This window comes from Bubalus bubalis, chromosome 23 (genome assembly GCF_019923935.1).
Source record: "Bubalus bubalis isolate 160015118507 breed Murrah chromosome 23, NDDB_SH_1, whole genome shotgun sequence".
NCBI lineage: Eukaryota > Metazoa > Chordata > Mammalia > Artiodactyla > Bovidae > Bubalus > Bubalus bubalis.
The window spans coordinates 17,216,577-17,229,949 of record NC_059179.1 but is presented as its reverse complement, the minus strand read 5'-3'; the positions used below and the strand labels follow the sequence as shown (position 1 = coordinate 17,229,949).

General features: G+C 44.9%; 1 protein-coding gene across 48 annotated transcripts in view; it reads left to right on the top strand.

Moving 5' to 3' along the window:
* SORBS1 (sorbin and SH3 domain containing 1) overlaps positions 1-13,373 on the top strand; it is a 231,492-nt gene that overhangs the window by 27,902 nt on the left and 190,217 nt on the right. For 2 of the 48 annotated variants that reach the window (XM_044935448.2, XM_044935444.2), the window contains exons 1-2: positions 10,113-10,238; positions 10,496-10,559. The exons of 45 other annotated variants lie outside the window; for them this stretch is intronic. The gene's annotated coding sequence lies outside the window, so the exon portion shown is untranslated. Of the gene's footprint in view, positions 1-10,112; positions 10,239-10,495; positions 10,560-13,373 lie in introns of those variants that run through there. One more of the 48 variants, XM_044935447.2, reaches the window with a different exon arrangement.

Sequence of the window (13,373 nt, the reverse complement as noted above, 5' to 3'; positions counted from 1 at the left end):
ATTTTCATGGAAATACCAATTAGATGCCCAATTAGTTGCAGTGCAGAATGGTGGAGAGAAGAGGCAGACGTTGCATGCATTCTAAGTACTTTGGTTCATCTGTTCGTTGTTTATTATTTGCCAGTCATTTTGTTAGATAATCCCGAGGGACTAACTGACACACCCCTTCATTTTGTGTCCAGGGAAACTGAGGCACAGGAGTGAAGTAACTTCTCTAAATTTACATAGTGTAGCTGTTGGCAGGCTGCTGCTGCTAAGTCGCTTCAGTCGTGTCCGACTCTGTGTGACCCCATAGACGGCAGCCCACCAGGCTCTGCTGTCCCTGGGATTCTCCAGGCAAGAACACTGGAGTGGGTTGCCATTTCCTTCTCCAATGCATGAAAGTGAAAAGTGAAAGTGAAGTAGCTCAGTCATATCTGACTCAGCGACCCCATAGACTACAGCCCACCAGGCTCCTCTGTCCATGGGATTTTCCAGGCAAGAGTACTGGAGTGGGGTGCCATTGCCTTCTCCAGTTGGCAGGCTAGTTGACCCATAATCAAGACGGATTTAGAGGGCTTCCCTGGTGGTCCAGTGATTAAGAATTCACTCTGCAGTGCAAGGGACACCAGTTTGATCCCTGGTCCGGGAAGATTCCCTATGCCTCAGAGCAGCTAAGCCCGTGTGCCACAACTACTGAGCTCAGGCTCTACAGCCCGTGCTCCTCAACAAAGGAAGCCACTGCAGTGAAAAGTCCGTGCATTGCAATGAAGAGTAGACCCCTCACGCCACAATTAGAAAAAGCTTGAGTGTAGCAATGAAGACCCAGTGTAGCTAAAAATAAATAAAAAAAAAAAATTTTTTTTTAAAGAATGATTTAGAGGGTACCTCTTCTCTGCTGGAATGCACCAGAATCAAAATTTAGCTTTACAAAAGTTATTAGAGATCAAGGAGGTCCCCTTGGAATGTATAGGCACTTTGTGACATTCTGTGCCTTGGCTTTTTGGTTTTTGCTGGTCTCTCTGAGGATGGGGAGTTCACTGTTCACTGAGGCAGTTCATTTAATTTTTGAATACTTCTGATTATTATAATTCTTAATATGAGCTGTCATCAACTTGTTTCATAATTTTCTCCTTTGGGCACCATATCTCAGTGTATCTACACACCGTGATTAATTACTTCATTCATTCCGGCGTATGTGTTGAGCACCAGCATGGTTTCAAGTTCAGAAATAAGAGTAAACAAGAGGTTGGGACTTCCCTGGCTGTCCAGTAGCTTAAGACCCCACCCTTCCAATGCAGGGGGCATGGGTTCGATCCCAGGTCAGGGAACTAGATCTCACATTTGGCAACTAAAGATCCTGCATGCTGCAACTAAGATCCACTGCAGCCAAATAAATAAGTAATTTTTAAAAGCCTTAAAAAAAAAAAAAAAGAGTAAACAAGAGACAAGGTTCTTACCTCCTAGAATCTGATGTTAGTGTAGTAGGAGGATCATTAAACTAAATGTCAGCAAGTCAAGGCAAAGACATTTACTAAAGGAAAAAAAAAAGGAATGAAAGTTTTGTATCACTTGCAACCTGTATGAACTTGGCTAAGACACTTGAGCATCTGTTCTCACTTCATCTTGCAGAGAATATTATCCCATTGGACCTTCCAAAACAGTGGAAGTTCACTGGGGTGATGGTGCATTGTAAAATATTAATTGCTGTCTATTACTAAGAGCAGTGGTAGCTCTTGCTTCTAGAGCAGCAGTTCTCAAAGCATTGGTCCTCCGGCCAGCAGCATCAGCATCACTGGGAACTTGCTAGAGGTGCAAACTCCCCAGCACCACCCCAGACCTGCTGATTCTGAAACTCAGGGTGGGTGGGGCCTGAGTTTTTACAAGGGCTCCAGGGGAGTCCGATGCCCGCCATCGCTGAAGAACTACTGTAGACTAGGGCAGTGGTTCTTAGTCTTGACTGCACAGTGGAGTCACCCGAGAGGAGGGCATTTAAGCCTGTACGTGCTGTGTCCTGACAAGTTAGGTCAGAATCTGGGCAGGGCTCCTGTGGAAGCCATTTGTGTGATTCACTTATGCAGCCGGAGCTGGAGGGGCCAGAGGTTGGGAGGGTGAGGAGCATGGATGGTGGAGCTGCCCAGTTTGGTGTGAGTCCCTGATCTGCCCCTTGCCAGCTCTGTGGCTTTTGGCAAGAGGACTCTGGCCTCAGTTTCCTCCTTTTCATAACAAGGATAAAAATGCTCATCCCTCAGGGTTGTAACAGTCAAGTGAGATGATGTGTGTTAAGTCCCCAAGGATCTGTCTGGGCTGTGGCAAGTGAGCTAGGATGGAATTTCTTGGTGGTGGTCTTGGGGTTTTGAAGTTGATGGTGCTCATCTCTTTACACTAAGCCTCTTTACCACTTCCTTCATAATTTCCAGCCCCCTCTTTTGGAAAACTCCATTTTGTCCATGACTGTCTTTAAAAAGCAATGTCCTATATTCCAGCTTTTGAGAATCAACTTTGACACCAACCAATATTTTCTCCATACCATAAATACTCAATAAATCTTGCAGCTACTCAAAAAGATTTTTTTAATTAATTAATTTATTTTAATTGGAGACTAATTACTTTACAATATTGTAGTGGTTTTTGCCATACATTGACATGAATCAGCCATGGGGGTACATGTGTTCCCCATCCTGAACCCCCCTCCTACCTCTCCTCCCACTCAAAAAGATTTTATAAATTAAGAGGGAGGGAATATACTTAGAGCTGATTCACGTTGTTGTACAACAGAAACCAGCACAATATTTTAAAGTAATTATGCTCCAATTAAAAATAAATTTTAAAAAAAGATAAAAGCAATGTCCCATTTGACAATATCCATCACAATTACAAATGCATCCACTTTTTGTCCTTGTAATCCCAATTCTTTGTTTTATGGCTATGTCCGCACGTGTGAGAAATGATGTTTATTTCTTACAACGTGGTTTGCAGTAGCACAAGGCTGGGATAACGTAAATGCTCATCAGGCTAGGGTCTCCAAGCAGGTAAACCCTGTGCGGCCACAGAAGAGAGTGAGACTGCTCCTCAGGTAACTGGCATAGAACTCTGTAGGATATATATATAAAATTAAGTATCTTTAATATCTTCATTTATTTATTTTTGGTTGTGCTGGGTCTTTGCTGCTGTGTGTGGGCTTTCTTTAGTTGCTGAGCAGGGGATACTCTTCATTGTGCAGGCTTCTCATTGCGGTGGCTTCTCATTGCGGAGGCTTCTCGTCGCAAGCTCTAGGCATGCAGACTCAACAGTTGCTGGCACACAGGCTTGTTGCCCCTTGGTATGGGGGGTCTTCCTGAACCAGGGATCAAACCCACGTCCCCTGCATTGGCAGGCAGACTCTTATCCACTGTGCCACCAGAGAAGCCCTAGAATATGTTTTTTTAAGTGAAAAAGGAAGTGTATGGAGCAGCATATATGGTGTGCTGCCATTTGTGCAAAAAGAGGAGAGTATGTTTATTTGCATATACGTGCATGCCGTGTGTTTGGAGTACAGAAGAAATGGGTAATGTTGATTGCCTCTGAGGAGCACACTAGGGGACTGCTGGGCTCGGTGGAATAGAAAGTTTGCATGATAAACCATTGGGTGCTTTTCAAATTATGTGATTTTAACCCATTAAAGAATATCATTAAAAGTGTGACATCTTGAGCTTAATCCTGAGCTTGACTGCTGTGGGGTACAGAGGGAGTGTTGCCGTTTTCCTGTGAACTGGACACTGGCCTACTTTTGATGCCATTTAAGATTGCATTACTCTTGGCACTGTGGGCTCCGATGAACCTCGCGGTCAGAGACAGCACCCAGCTCTGTTTCACGTGGATGGTTGCCAGGGCAGGTCTCGGACGCAAGGAAGTTTCAAAGTGCCCCCACCCACCCTGGACTGGCACAACCGGCTTTGTTTTTGGCCCAGAATGCTGGGCTGACAGGATCGTTTGAATCTTGATTCTGCCATCTAAAGCATTAACTCTTTTTTCCTGTCCTGGGCCATCTGGGGCATTGATGAACCTGCCTCTTGGGTCTATCTTTAGTCAAGTCATTGCTGAGAAGACATTGGACAAGGTGTGGAGAAGAATAAAACACTGTGTTGTGCTGACAGCTTGTTTCTCTAGCTTATCATAAAGCAATTGGAGACACCAGGGTACACATCTATAGAGTGCTGCTGCTGCTAAGTCACTTCAGTAGTGTCTGACTCTGTGCAACCCCATAGACGGCAGCCCGCCAGGCTCTGCCGTCCCTGGGATTTTCCAGGCAAGAACACTGGAGTGGGTTGCCATTTCCTTCTCCAATGCGTGATAGTGAAGTTGGTCAGTTGTGTCCGACTCTTAGTGACCCCATAGACGGCAGCCCACCAGGCTCCTCTGTCCATGGGATTTTCCAGGCAAGAGTACTGGAGTGGGGTGCCATCGCCTTCTCCGATAGAGTGCTGACCCCAGGGCTAATAGGAAGAGAGACCAGGAGCTCATCCAGGTGTAGTAAGTGCTGTGAGACATACACAAAGTACAGTGACAGCCCAAAGAGAGAGTGATGAGCATTCTGTTGGGGTACTTGTTCAGCTGAATGAATGGTCAAGATGCTTGACTATTTCATTAACTTATCCACGAGTGAATCATGGGAGTTTTTTAAGATGCTTTGCTGAAATCAACATATACATATATATATAATCTCCTTTCACCTGATCTGTGAGCTTGGTAATCACAAGAAACAACTGGTTGCATTTTGATATAGCTTGGTCATTTGGCCATTGTGGACCCATAGTACCTTTTCCCAACGTTCATTCCTTTCTAAAAGTCCTCAAACCATTTGTTCTATAGTTGTGCCAGAAATCATTCTTGGTTTGCAGTTATCAGGGCTTTTTATTTGTAGGTGTCAGCATTGCCTACCTTCTTGCTTTGAAATTGGTACATTTGCCCATGTCTCATGCCATCAGGCCCCTTTCTCCTTTGTCTGATTTTGAAGTTTATCAGTTGCGGTTCTAAGAAAGTTTTATAGTCAGTTAAATATGCATGAAAGAAATTATATGTTATCTAAGGGAAATTTGGAACCACATCAAAAAGTGGAAAGAATGCTAAAACAAATCAGTCATGGCGTGACCCTGCAGCTCAGCCCCTGTTAACATTTTGGTGTTGTTTCTTCCAACTATGTGAAAAATAATCAAAGCTTACAATCACACTGCTTGAAATGACTATGTGGTTTATAGGGGGAGCCTGATGTGTAAGCTCGTTAGTAAAATTTTAGGGGAATGTGACTCAGGTGTGTTTAGAGGGTAGTGGAAGCATCGAAAAAGAAGGGATCAGCTTCACCTGGGCAAGGGGATGACTAGGAAAGGCTAAACAGAACAGGGGACCCTTGATAGTTAAACAGAAGTGGTGGTAGGTGGAGAAACAGGCAACAGAATTTTATGTAAGCTACAGTCATAACCATGTGCTAAATGTAGATGAAAAAAACTGCCAGGAAATGTCCCCAAATAATACCACGGTAGGAATGTTGGTTTAATTTTCTCTGGTTTCTCAAATGGGAGTATATTGTCTCTTGTTAGTATTTTTCTTAACACCATGCACATGTGCGCAGTCTTCAGCAACTCAGGGTTGTAGAACTTGGCTAGAGACCTGCTGCAGAGTCAAAAGCTGGGAGCTGAGCTGGGAACCAGGCTGGCAGTGCTCCTGCAGCCCTGTCGTTTCCATTGGTGGTACTTGAGGTTGAAGTAGAGAAGCTAATAATCCAAGGTCAGCCCTTGCTTCTCTGTGCCTAAGTTTTACAAAGCAAGTTACTTTCAGGATGTTCTAGTGTTAAAGCTTGAGATAAGTGGGGAGGTAAGTGATGTCACTGGGGGCACAGAGAATGTTTTCATGCAGATTTCTCTTTTTCTCCTTCCCTCATTCAAAAATCATGAAAATCGAACAGGTATTTACTGCTGTCATTTCCCTTGATATTTCTAGCATGCAGATTTCCCACCCCCAGCATTGATTTCCACCCACACACAGGAGGGAGGGGCCCCCAGAACTGGAAGGGGTCTCGCCACATGTCCTCCAGACATTGAGTCCTGTCTGATTTTTCTCCGTCACCAGGAAGAGAAGAATTGTTGGATTGTCCTGCATTCACATTTTGGCTTCTCTTCTTACTTGCTGTGAAACTGTAAGCAAGGTCTTTGAGCTCAGCTTTTCATCATTAAATTGGGATGGTAAAGTTGACCTCACAGTTGTAAGGATTGAACCAGGTTCTTAAGCACTGATCTAATGCTTGACTTACGACCAGGTGTTGATACATCGTGGCTGCTCTTATTCATTATTATTATTTGATTGCCAGTCACTCAGGTGTGTCCTGTATGTGGTCATGCAGAAAAAACCCTGGGCCTACACTCATTATCAGCACTTTGCACCCTCTATTCTGAATATTGACATAAAGTTGGCAGGGAATGGGGTTCTAGTAGTTGTTGTCCAACATAAAATAGTGTTTGGCACAATTTCACTTCAGTGGTCGATTTTTTTTTTTAAACAAAAGATTTTCTACAAGATCCCCCAGGGGCGACTTCATGATGTCAGGTGTTCCGTTTACATCGATAAAAGCTGTGTTAAAATGGGAAATGTGCATATTTAAGTAAAGCCTCAAGAAATATGCGTCGATTGACTAGAAAAACAAAAAGGGGAATAATTAACAATAGAAAAGGGAGAGAAGGAGGCCCCTGTGGGTTGGATCTTGGGACATGGAAAAGATTCCTCCTTCTTTTCTGTCTCTGACGTGCCACCGCATTGTGACCTGGCTCTGAGCTTTGAGGACTGGAAGCTTGTCTTGAAGTTAGTGATATGACTTCATACTCTGCTGGATCAGCCCCGGTTTTCACTTTTTTGACACTGAGGTCCTGCTGAATTCCAGAGTCAGTGTTTCTGGTGACCAGAAAGAAGATCAAACTAGGGAAGGAAGGTGTGCCCTTTATCAGGAGAACCTGAAGAGTGAAAGATAGGCTCAGAAGCTGCCAGACAAAGGATGATGGAAGGGTTAACTCATCTCTGTTTGTCTTCCTCTTAAGATGAAAAAGTCATCTCTAAATTAGGGCTGACCTATTCAGTTGCTGGAGCACCAAGCTCTGTGTTTGCCTTCTGCCTCTGCCTGCTGTTAAACATCAGCTGTATATGAAGGCGTGGTGTGACCTTCAGCCCTCTCCCTCCATTCTTACTCTTTGGAGACTGGGAAAATAAGAGGTCAAGCAAAAGGGGGAATTTTAGCTCTGGGGTCTGGCACACAGTAGCTGTTTAATAAACATTCTTCTGTCTCATCTGGTGCAGGACCCATCTGCGGTGAGTACATCAAATTCAGGGTGTGGATAGAACTGGAACCATCCTTTTTGTTCGTGTCTTTTTTAACAGAGTAGGTGGTGTTTGGAGTATTAAGGTTAGTGTGTGTATATATATACACACACACATACACACACAGATATATACATATAAATAACATCTTTTTGTAGAAATGTCCATTTTAACACATTTTACAAAGAATGAAATATCTGCTCTCAGTTGAGCTGCCTACTACCTTTTCTCTTAATTTGTGGAATCATACCTTTAGATCTCATCAATTAGATCTGTCCTCAGTCTTGCTGCAGTCTCTTAAACCTTTCAGCATTTATTGCAAAGTGTTTTTCGCTTTTTCATGCTCTTCACTGGGCAAACATAATGCTTCATTTGTTTTTAAATAACTTAAAGTGTTTGTTTTATAAATCGAGGTGTATTCTATCATTCCATTTGAATGGTTTTGCCTAAGTCTCTGTGACCCCATAGACTGTACAGTCCATGGAATTCTCTAGGCCAGAATACTGGAGTGGGTAGCCTTTCCCTTCTCCAGGGGATCTCACCAACCCAGGAATTGAACCGGGGTCTCCTGCATTGCAGGCGGATTCTTTACCAACTGAGCTATCAGGGAAGCCCTTGCCTAAGTATATTTAGGCATTTAAAAGCTTGTTTTAGATGCTAAAAATGTCTTTGAATCTGTGTTTGGTATCTTCCTGGGTGGTGGGTCTGCTCAACATTTGTCAGTGTGCTTTGCTTATTCTGCAGGAGATTGGGTGCTGATGCCATGGAGTTGGTTGGTTAGGTTTGTTATGTCTTTGATGTCTGCTGTTTGGCAGCAAGGCTGAGGGGAATCACATACTGCCCTTTTAAACAGCCTTGGGAAGTGGGGCTAGGGGAGCAAGACCAAGGCTACCGAGGCAGCGGCAGGTGGAGGCAACTTGACACTAGGCTTCCTGTTACTATCATTCTCCTCTTTATTTTTTATTCTCTCTTTTTTTTTTTTTTCTGGTTGCATGGTTTTCAGGATCTTAATTCCCCAACCAGGGATTGAACCAGACCCTTGGCAGCAAAAGCGCAGAGTCCTAACCATGGACCTCCAGGGAACACCCCCTTCTCTTTTGTTCTTGCTGTGTGTTCCTTGTTGCTCCTACTTTTCCAAATGCTGAAATACTTTGTATACATTATTGGACTTCGTGCATCTAGGCTTGTGGTAAAGAAGGGGGCTGTGCCTTCCTTCACTCCCCCTTCTGCTCCTCTTCATAGTTCAGACTTTATTTTGATGAACATTTTAGATAATGTCCTTGGCCATTTCCCCACGTCTTGCCATACATGTAGAAGTCAGTATGGGTTTTGCAAAGAGGGTGATGGCTCAGGGGTCAGCAGCCTTCCCCAGGATGGATGTCAGCTGCCTGTGACTCCTATTTTGGTGCTGGGAGGTGACTGTGCTCACCCTTGGCGGGGACCGGCAGGGGGTGGTGACTTTCACCAGGGCCGGCGGCAGCACAGGCTCAGGTGCTGCTGAAGCCTGGCCAACTGGGCTCCTTGGCTCCCACTGTGCCCACCGCTGACTTCACCTTCAGCTCTTGTATTTTGGCTTCTGGAGTGTCGTTCATACTGGCCATTTAGTCTGTGCTGTTCCACAGCCTTTTCATCATTGGAATTATACAGCTTGAACATTTTTGACCTTGTAAGGCTCTGTAGAAGAGACTGTAAATTCCAGATCACTCTCTACAACTGGGGCCGACGCTAGGGAGCGACTGTGGCTTAGGTGGATGGCCTTGGTCTCTGAAGGCTTTTCTGCAGTAGGTCTTAAGTGCATGTTGAACACATCTCAGAGGGAGCTGATGCTGGATGGAAAACTGTGGTGGGCTTGAGCCCAAGGGAAGCTTGGGGATATATACCTGCTTCTTTCACAGCATATGATTTTTTTTTTTCCCTCAATTTCCTGCTGGTTCTAGTGATTCTGGCTTAATTAAGTGTATGGTAAACAGTCTCCTTTAGCTTGTTGCTTAAAAGTGAAAGGAAAGTGTTTGTGGCTTCAGTTTGTGTCCAACTCTGCTGCCCCATGGACTGTACCCGCCAGGCTCCTCTGTCCGTGGAATTCTCTAGACAAGAATACTGGAGTGGGTAGCCGTTCCCTTCTCTGAGGGATCTTCCCGACCCAGGGATCGAACCTGGCTTTCCTGCATTACAGGCGGATTCTTTACTACCTGAGCTACCAGGGAAGCCCCAGAGTCCCAGCTTGTTGCTTATCCTTGCTTTATTCCAAGTCAGTTTCAGGGGACCTAGTAGGAAAGTCTGTGGCCTGTCATTCCTTCCATCCCCACCTGAAACCTCAAAGTCTCTAGTTAACTTTCACTTTGGGTGATCAAGGGCTGAGCCACAGCATGGTGGGGTCATGGCAGGGGCCAGGCAGATGTGATTTTGTGATAGGTTTTGACTGATAGGCATGGTTATGTGCTCAGTGGGTCTCCTCTTGTAATGACCATCCAGCCCACTTTAATATTTCTGGGGAAACAGCTTCCCTGGGGCCCAGGGAGGTGAAGGACTTATCCCGGGTTGTATAGTCATGGAAGGACCCAGAACAGTTGTCTTTCTGCAAGTGTATTTTAACCATGTTGCATTGACTCACCGAAGCCTGTACACCCTTCAGTCTGGAGAAACTTACACTCAGTGTGGGGAGAGGAACCTGAATATGGCTAATAGCAGACCCTTTGCAATCAAATTTGGGTTCTGATTCTAGCTCTGGTACTTATTAACTATGTGACCATGGTGTGTGCCTGACTGACGAGGGTCTGTTTCCTCACCTGTAGAGTGGGACCCATACCTGCCTCATTAGGTTTTGAGGGTCACCCTGGACTGTTCCTGGATGTAGCCACTGAGTACACTGCAGCTCGCAGCAGCATTTTCCACGCCTTCAGAGTTCAAGCCAGGATGAGGTTTGTGTCATCTGTCCCTCTCTAACTGATACTGAGGAAGGAAGAGCCCCAACAAATTCCAAACTTGCCTGGATCTTGACTTCATTTAGCACTTGTCCTGTGAACAAACCAAGGCCCTGGGGGATCTGTGCCCATTGGAAGAGGATGCCTGTGGGTTTAATAGCGTGTAGGTTTGATAATCAGCCAATTGATTTGGCAGAGGCAGATTGATTTTTTTTTTTCTTTTAACGGGCCGAAAGAGTTGTATGCTTTTCCAGGTAACCATGAGTCAAGACCTTGTGACTTATCTGTTCATATGCACAGCCAGCTGAACATAGACAGGTATGATTCATTTCTCAAACATTTGAGTGCCCGGTATGTTCCAGACACAGGACAGAGTATCAGGGAAAGACACTGGGGAGCAGAAACAGATCTGGGCCTTGACTCCATGGGCTTTATGTGGTTATGGGGAAGACAGACTGTAAGGGTAAAGTTCTAATCATTGTAAGGCAATGAAGAAGTACTTGGGGCCATGGGAGCATACACTAGAGAGAGTTAACCCAGACTGGGAGGCCAGTAAAGGTTCACAAAGAAGTGACAATTGAACTGAGCTGAAAAAAGACTAGGGGAGTGGATGGGATGGGTGATCTGACCTTCTGTGACACCCTCTGAGCCTGTCACCCTCCCCTTTTCCGTTGGTCTTTTAGGAGGCAGTTAATCCTCCTGCAGTCAGTCCTCCTGTAATTTCAAATGTATGCTATATATATATTTATATTTTTGGCCACATCTCTTAGCTTGCAGGATCTTAGTTCCCTGACCAGGGATTGAACCCAGGGCCCTGGCAGTGAAAGCATGGAGTCTGAACCACTATATCGCTAGGGAAGTCCCAAATGTAGGCGTATTTTTAAAAATTGCATAGTTTTCAGGACAATGATATAGTATGGCTACTATTTTAGGAGTTAATATAATCTTCAAGCATTTGTTACATGTCTACTACGTGGCATACATATGATCTACTGTGTGGTTTACATACATTGTTATCTAATCCTCTGACCAACCCTGTCAGGCGAGTCTTATGACTTATGGGTGAATAAATGGAGGCCCAGAAAGGCGCAGTGACTTGGGGTTTGTCTCTTTTTGGTCAGTGATGAGAAAACTGGGTTTAAACCTTCTGGCCTATTGCCAGATCTGCTTGTGTGCTCTTCTGCCTCTCCCTCTGTAGATGGACTTTTGTGATTCCATCTTGAGGATCCAGCTCCATCTCTGTGTTGTGGCCATGGGAAAATGCAATCTGGATTCCAGCCTTCCAGTCTGTACAGGAACTTTTGGTGCATGGTCCACTTATCAGTTGAGGATTGTTGTCTGCGTCAGGTCAGCACTGAGTCTAAGTGAATTTGGCTTGCGGTGTTTTTAAAATTGCTTTTTGAGTTCAAATCCAGAATTAATGGAGGGATGTCATAGAAATAGTCACTTGAAGTAAGTAACAGTGGGCTGGATAAAAAGTAATGTCAGTATCACTCCTGCTGCCAGCAGTGTCCCTGTGGGCCATGGGAAGAAAAATTGGTGTGGGCTCTTAATTACTTAGAGGTGAATCTTGGTGACTTTCCAGTGACTTGTCAGTGAGGGCTCTGGGTAAGGTAATCTCTGTCAGTCACCCCATATCTCTGAACCTCAATCCTTTTGCCTGTAAAATGAGATACTAATTCTGCTTTATCTACCTCAGCATTGCTATGAGATTCAGATGAATTATAGGATTTTAGGATTAAAGGAGAGCATCCCTAAGATATCGAATTTGAAAGTGCTCTGTAGGCTTAGGTAAATGAATGTCACTTTTGTTGACTCACCATTATGCTTCATGTTAATAGCATACCATGCTGCTGCTGCTAAGTCGCTTCAGTCGTGTCCGACTCTGTGCTACCCCATAGACGGCGGCCCACCAGCCTCCCCCGTCCCTGGGATTCTCCAGGCAAGAACATTGGAGTGGGTTGCCATGTCCTTCTCCAATGCATGAAAGGGAAAAGCGAAAGTGAAGTCGCTCAGTCGTCTCCGACTCTTCGCGACCCCATGATCTGCAGCCTACCAAGCTCCTCTGTCCATGGGATTTTCCAGGCAAGAGTACTGGAGTGGGGTGCCATTGCCTTCTCCAATAGCATACCATACTTATTCTCAAACTTCAGCTGTCTTAGAATCACCTTCAGGGCTCATTAAGCTATAGATTGCTAGGCTCCTTCTCCAGAATTTCTGATTTACTAGCTCTCTCTTGGGTGGGGCTAGAGGATTTGTATATCTAATATGTCCCCACACGATGCTGATGTTGCCATACTGGTGACCACATTTTGAGATCCACTGGCACATACCACTCAGATCCAGAGCTGCTTGGCTTTGCCACTGCCTCAGGCCTATCACCTCATGGCAAATAAATGGGGAAACAGTGGCAGACTTTATTTTTTTGGGCTCTAAAATTACTGTAGGTGGTGACTGCAGCCATGAAACTAAAAGAAGCTTACTCCTTGGAAGGAAAGTTATGACCAATCTAGACAGCATATTAAAAAGCAGAGACATTACTTTGCCAACAAAGGTCCGTCTAGTCAAGGCTATGGTTTTTCCAGTAGTCATGTATGGATGTGAGAGTTGGACTATAAAGAAAGCTGAGGGCTGAAGTATTGATGCTTTTGTACTGTAGTGTTGGAGAAGACTCTTGAGAGTCCCTTGGACTGCAATGAGATCCAACCAGTCCATCCTAAAGGAAATCAGTCCTGAATATTCATTGGAAGGACTGATGTTGAAGCCGAAACTCCAATACTTTGGCCACCTGATGTGAAGAGCTGACTCATTTGAAAAGACCCTGATGCTGGGAAAGATTGAAGGCAGGAGGAGAAGGGGACGACAGAGGATGAAATGGTTGGATGGCATCATCGACTCAATGGAAATAAGTTTGGGTAAACTCTTGGAGTTGGTGATGGACAGGGAGGCCTGGTGTGTTGCAGTCCATGGGGTTGCAAAGAGTTGGACACGACCGAGCAACTGAACTGAACAGAGAGAGATATGGGAAATGGTGAGGGTAGCTGTCAGTTCCAGGCCATGTGGTAGCCAGAGCTAAGTGGGCATTGGCCAGGTGGCTGTGATGTGTTGAGTTGGGTGGAAACATCTTCACTG